Raw genomic sequence first — 6,073 nt, forward strand, 5'->3', positions numbered from 1 at the left:
TCGAGCCAGATTTTTTTTTTTTTTTACATTTTATTTATTTTTATTTATTTTTTTCAATTTCTCCTTTATTTATTTATTTTTTCCAGTGGGTTTTGTCATACTCGAGCCAGATTGTTGTTGTTTAGGTCTCAGCTCTTCCACTTACAAGTTGGCGAACCTCCGTGCTTCAGTTTCCCCACCTGTAAAATGGGGATAATAATAGTACCTACTTCATCAGGTTGTTCTGAGGATTGAGTGAGTGAATGTAAAGCGCTTAGCACAGGGCCTGGCACACGGTAAGTACAATTATGTTTCCTGTTATTATGCATTAAATTAATGTCTATTAAACATCTTTTCAGGCTAAAAGGGTTAGTTCTGTGCACTAACCTTTGCAGAATTAAAGATTATCTCTGGATCCCAGACCCGTGGATCATTTTTTTTGGTAAATTAACTGATTATTGTTTGTCAGGTACTGTTCTATGTGTTGAAGATTCAGTGTGAAAGAAGATGGGCATCATCCCTGCCTTTATTGAACTCACAGTCTAGTGGAGGAAACACATTAAAAAATCATGAAACTGTCTATACACTTGAATTTGTGATAAGTGTCCTACTGGAAAAGGCCAGTAATTCTCAACAGGAGGCTTTGAAGGTAGGCTCTCAAAAATATCTTTGAATGTAATCAAAAAGGTTGCTAGGAATACCAAAGACAAAGATAGTATCAAGTGTCCTACTAATGCAAGGAAATGTTCATTCCTTAGCCTTGTCCAGAAAGGTTAGTGGAAATGTGTCTCCTTCCCCACATCCACTCTGGTTTGGGGTCCTTGATTTAGACTGACTAATATCAGTCTTCAGAGTTGGGCTTAGGGAATGTCTTAGGGATGCACTGGCCTTTCCCAATGTACCCTCTATGGCCATGTACCCCAATGTACCCGCTATACCCCTCCTCCTCTTTCTCATTCTTTTTTCCTCTCTGTCTAGCTGGGGTTCTCAAGCTGCTTCTTGGGGCTATTAATACTTGGCCACATACAGAGTGAGATGTATTAGAGCACATCTGCTCAGAATTTGTAGGGGAGGAGGGAGCGAGGTACAACGCAGGCCTGGGCTCTTCTGGGGGAAAGCACAGATGTGGAGAAGGTGAGAGCAACCTGTATAGATGAGTTCCCAAAGTTGACAGATAAGGCTGCTTACAAATCAGGTCTCTACCCCGCTTTACTTTCAGATGGGCAAATGAAAGATACCTAGAAAAGGCTCACATGGGGTGCTAGAGGCAGGACAAGGACACACAATTTCCATCTCTCTCTCTCTAATGTCTGGCTCAGGGCCTGGTACCGTGTAGGTATTCAAATAAACACTCGTGGAACAAATAATGAGGTCTGGTCTCTTGGTTTCCTAGGCAAGATGGACTGGTAGGACTGGGCCATGACCTTGATGGGCCAACCCTTTCCCCCACAAAACAAAGAGCATAATGTCTGAGCTGGAACCTTCCTGAGCCAAATGGACAAGAGCAACACAAACATCAGTGAATGTAATAAAAACAGGAAGAAGAGAAGTAGGTGAGTGACAAATCCTGAACAATAAACACTCACGATTTCTCAATGACAATCCAATAAAACAACAAGCAAAACCTTAGCTGTCTTGGAGTAAGCAAAGGAGAGGTAGCTGAGAAGCACAAAATGGCCTATAAATTTCATTCATAAACATTTAGGGCTGATATGATTCTAACCATCAAGAAAGACACAGTCCAGCATGTGAGGTGGGTGTAATCATAGACACCCATATGGGGTGCTGTGGGGTATGTGAATGCAGGTGAGGGAAGCATCCACCAGCCTGAGGAGGGCAGGGAAGGCTCTGTGGAAGCGGTGATGGTGGGGTTGTTGTGGTGAGGAGAAAGGGCAAAAAAGGCATGCGGGGTGGTGGTGGTGGGGGGGGGTAGTCCAGCAAAGACTGCAGTTAGCTTGCCAAACCAGAAGCTAAGAAGCTTTGTAGGAACAACAGAAAAACAAAGCAGACTGGAAGGAAAAGAAGATCAAGGGGACCACGTAGCTCAGAAGAGGGGAGTGGAAGCCAGGGAATCTCTGAGAAAAAAGCAACAGCTCTAGGATTCTTCTTCCTGATTTCTGAAGGTTCACTCTCAGCCTTCAGAATGACTCATTTTTAGAAAGCTTTGGACAGCTGAGGTTTTGCCATAACAGGATCTCTTCTGATTGTTCCCCTTCAGTCATGCCCTTATTTGGTACAGTACTGCAATTTCAGCAATATCAGAATTGTTGTTCGGTCACTCAGTCAGTCTGACTCTTTGTGACCCCATGGACTGCAGTATGCCAAGCTTCCCTGTCCTTCACCATTTCCTGGAGTTTGCTCAAACTCATGTCCATTGAGTCGGTGATACCATCCAAACATCTCATCCTTTGTCGTCCCCTTCTCCTCCTGCCCTCAATCTTTCCCAGTATCAGGGTCTTTTCCAATGATTTGGCTCTTCGCATCAGGTGGCCAAAGTATTAGAGCTTTAGCTTCAGCATCAGTCCTTCCAATGAATATTCAGGACTGATTTCCTTTAGGATTGACCGGCTCGATCTCTTTGCAGTCCGAAGGACTCTCAAGAGTCTTCTCTAGCACCACAGCTCGAAAGCATCAATTCTTCAGTGCTCAGGCTTTATGGTCCAACTCTCACATCTGTACATGACTACTGGAAAAACCATAGCTTTGACTATATGGACCCTATGTCGGCCATGTGATGTCTCTGCTTTTACATACGATGTCTAGGTTTGTCATAGCTTTCCTTCTGAAGAGCAAGCATCTCTTAATTTCATGGCTGCAGTCACAATCTGCAGTGATTTTGGAGCCCAAAAAAATAATGTCTGTCACTGATTCCATTGTTTCCCCATCTATTTGCCATGAAGTGATGGGACTGGATGCCATGATCTTAGTTTTTTGATATTGAACTTTAAGCCAGCTTTTTCACTCTCCTCTTTTACTCTCATCAACAGGCTCTTTATGTCAGCTTCCAAAACTGATTTTTGGAATTACTGATTTTTATATTTCTATTATTATTTTAAAATTTTGAACAACTTTTGGTTCTGCATTTTATATACCTTACAATGTTTATTTTATGGATGTGATAGCTTTGCACATATCTTTGAGTATAGTATTTATAATTTTTTGATTCTTCTATTCTCAGTATCATTGCAATTATTTCTGCATTGTAATATGTGTTTAATTTGGTTATTGCTTTTCATGATGACAATTTTACAAAAATATCTGGTGATGAGTATTTTGATTTCATAAAGACTTCATAAAATTCTTATTACAAAAAAAAGAGTCTCTTTAGTTCCTCTTTGCTTTCGCCACTAGAGTGGTATCATCTCCATATCTGAGGTTGTTGATATTTCTCCTGATTTCAGCTTGTGATTTATCCAGCCCAGCATTTCGCATGATGTACTTTCATATAAGTTAAATAGGCAGGGTGACAATATACAGCATTGACATATTCTCTTCCCAATTTTAAGCCAGTCTGTTGTTCCACGTCCATGTTGCCTCTTGATCTGCATACAGGTTTCTTAGGAGACAGGTAAGGTGATCTGATATTCCCATCCCTTGAAGAGTTTTCCACATTTGTTTGTGATCTACACAGTCAAACTTCATTTAGTGTAGTCAATGAAGCTGAAATAGATGTTTTTCTGGAGTTCTCTTGCTTTTTCCATGCTGAATAGGAGATCCTATCTAATACCAGGCATTGTGTTAGGTACTACATACGGGACATATCGATACATAGTCCCTTCTTTCACCAACTTTTTATTGGGGTTCTACTACAAGCGTGGAATTGTTCTAGGTTGACAGTTGTGTGTCTGGTGGGTCATGGGGCTGGCAGGGTGTGAGAGAAATGCACACATCATCAATACAAGGATTAGGGCCATCAGAGAATTATGAAGAAGACAGAGGGGAAGGCTAGTAGCTGTGTGACCCTCGACAAGACATTTCCCCTCTCTGAGTCTCGGTTTCCTCCTCTGGAAAAAGGGACTACTCATATTTGTTTGTAATGGTAATGTTTGAAAAGTTCTCAGGCAGTGTGTGACACCCAGGAGCTGCTTCATGGTACTGGTATTCAGCTATGGGGAGGTGGCATTTGCAATGGGCTCTGACAAGCAGAGAAGCAGGGAGAATGATCTGTCTTGAGGTGGCCTGGGAGACCCAGAAGTCTGCAGGTTTGCTTTGGCACAGGGACTACTTCCATTTGGTGGAAGCCTCAGGTTTGTGGAGGGGAACAGAAGGAGAGAAGACTGGACTTTGGTGAGCGGGGATGTTTTCCTTATAAATCACTTTATGTCTGGAGATCAGCAGCTCTAGAAAGAACCTGTATGTGTGTTAGTCGCTCAGTTGTGTCCAACTCCTCCTGACCCCATGGACTATAGCCTACCAGGCTCCTCTGTCCATAGGATTCTCCAGGCAAGAATACTGGAGTGGGTTGCCATTCCCTTCTCCAGGGATCTTCCTGACCCAGGAATCAAACCTGGGTCTCCCGCACTGTGGGTAGATCCTTTACCATCTGAGCCACCTGGGAAGCCCAGAAAGAACCTACTGAAAGCAAATGAGCCCAAGCGTAGTGGCTGGAGAAGGGGACCGAGGGGGCAGAGATTGGTATTTCAAAATCTCTTGGAAGTCATGAGATCACTTCTTAGAGCAGGCAGGCTGTGGAGAATGCAGCATCTAGTGCCTTGATTCAGGCTAGAATGACCTAACATGTCTATTTGCCAGAGACTGAGGGGTTGCCCAGGACACAGGACTTTCAGTGCTAAAACAAAGGCTCACTGGGACAGCTGGTCTCCTAGATCAGGCCTTGGTCACTGTCTCCTGGACTTCAGCAGGCTGCTTCCTGCTGCTCTCCTTTCCTTTGGTCCTTTGCTACCAGAGGATTGCTGTCAAACACAGCTCTTAACCTCTGCCCTGTTTCCAACCCTCCAAAGGCTCCCATGGCCTCTGGGATCAAGTTCAAACCCCAGAGCCTGGCCTCCAGAGCTCTTTCTACACTGGTTTCTGCCCTCCTTGAAAGATTCATTTCCCATAACTTTCACAACACACCAGATACAGTCTCTTTTTCCCAACCAGGAAGTGCCCTTTGCTATTCTGGGCCGTTGCCCATGGTGGTCTATTTATCAGCCTGACTAACTCTTACCCATGCTTCAAGGTTCAGTGAAAACGTCATTGTCTGAAATTCTCCACCCTGCTTTCTCCTCCAGATTCCCAAGGTACATATACATATTTTTGGGAGAGCACATATTAGGAAGTTAGTATAGATTCCACTGCTATATCAAGCTTCTAGTGGGATACTCCATGTACAATAAATTTTTGGCATATATATCTTGGATTATCAGCATATTCACATGATTCAAAATTTAAAAGGGCCTATAGGGAAATTCAATGAAAAGTCTCCTTCCCACTCCTGGCTTCTAACAACCCCACATCCTTCCTCCTCCAGGGATATTTTGTGCGAATCCAAGCAAATAAGGTAATTTGCTTTGTTAAATGAATAAAGGAAATAGCAGTAGAAACCTGGAAACAATCCAAATGTTCAAAATCTGGGCCTGGCTAAGTAAGCTATTGTATAGCAATCTTACAGACTAATCAGCAGTCATTAAAATTATTATAAGGCAGACTCTATAGAATATGATACACTAAGATTTCAAAGTCGAGTATAAAGCAGACTTCTCCACTGATTATACTTTGTGAAAATGTGGTCCCTTCAGTGATAGGATGAAAGGAGGTCTGAGAGAGAAATGATTGCTGCTTTAAGGTGAAGGGATACTAGGTTTTCTTTTATGGAAAGTTGTTTGAATATGAAAAGAAAGAGGCTGCATTATGGTGAATCTGCCTGACAAAGAAGCATGATTCATGATGGGATTCATTCATTCAGCAATTCATTCTGCAGACACTGAATGCCGGCTTTGTCAAGAGGAGAAGGCCAGACACAGTGCCGAGCTTCTCAGGAAGAGAACTAAATAGGCGAAGGGGCCCTAAGAAGCTCTAATGGAGCCAGAAGGGTGGGGAGTGAGGAGTGGGATGAGTTCATCGCCAGGCTGTTGAATTTGCATTTTTGTTC

Source organism: Cervus elaphus, chromosome X (assembly GCF_910594005.1).
Source record: "Cervus elaphus chromosome X, mCerEla1.1, whole genome shotgun sequence".
NCBI classification, from domain to species: domain Eukaryota; kingdom Metazoa; phylum Chordata; class Mammalia; order Artiodactyla; family Cervidae; genus Cervus; species Cervus elaphus.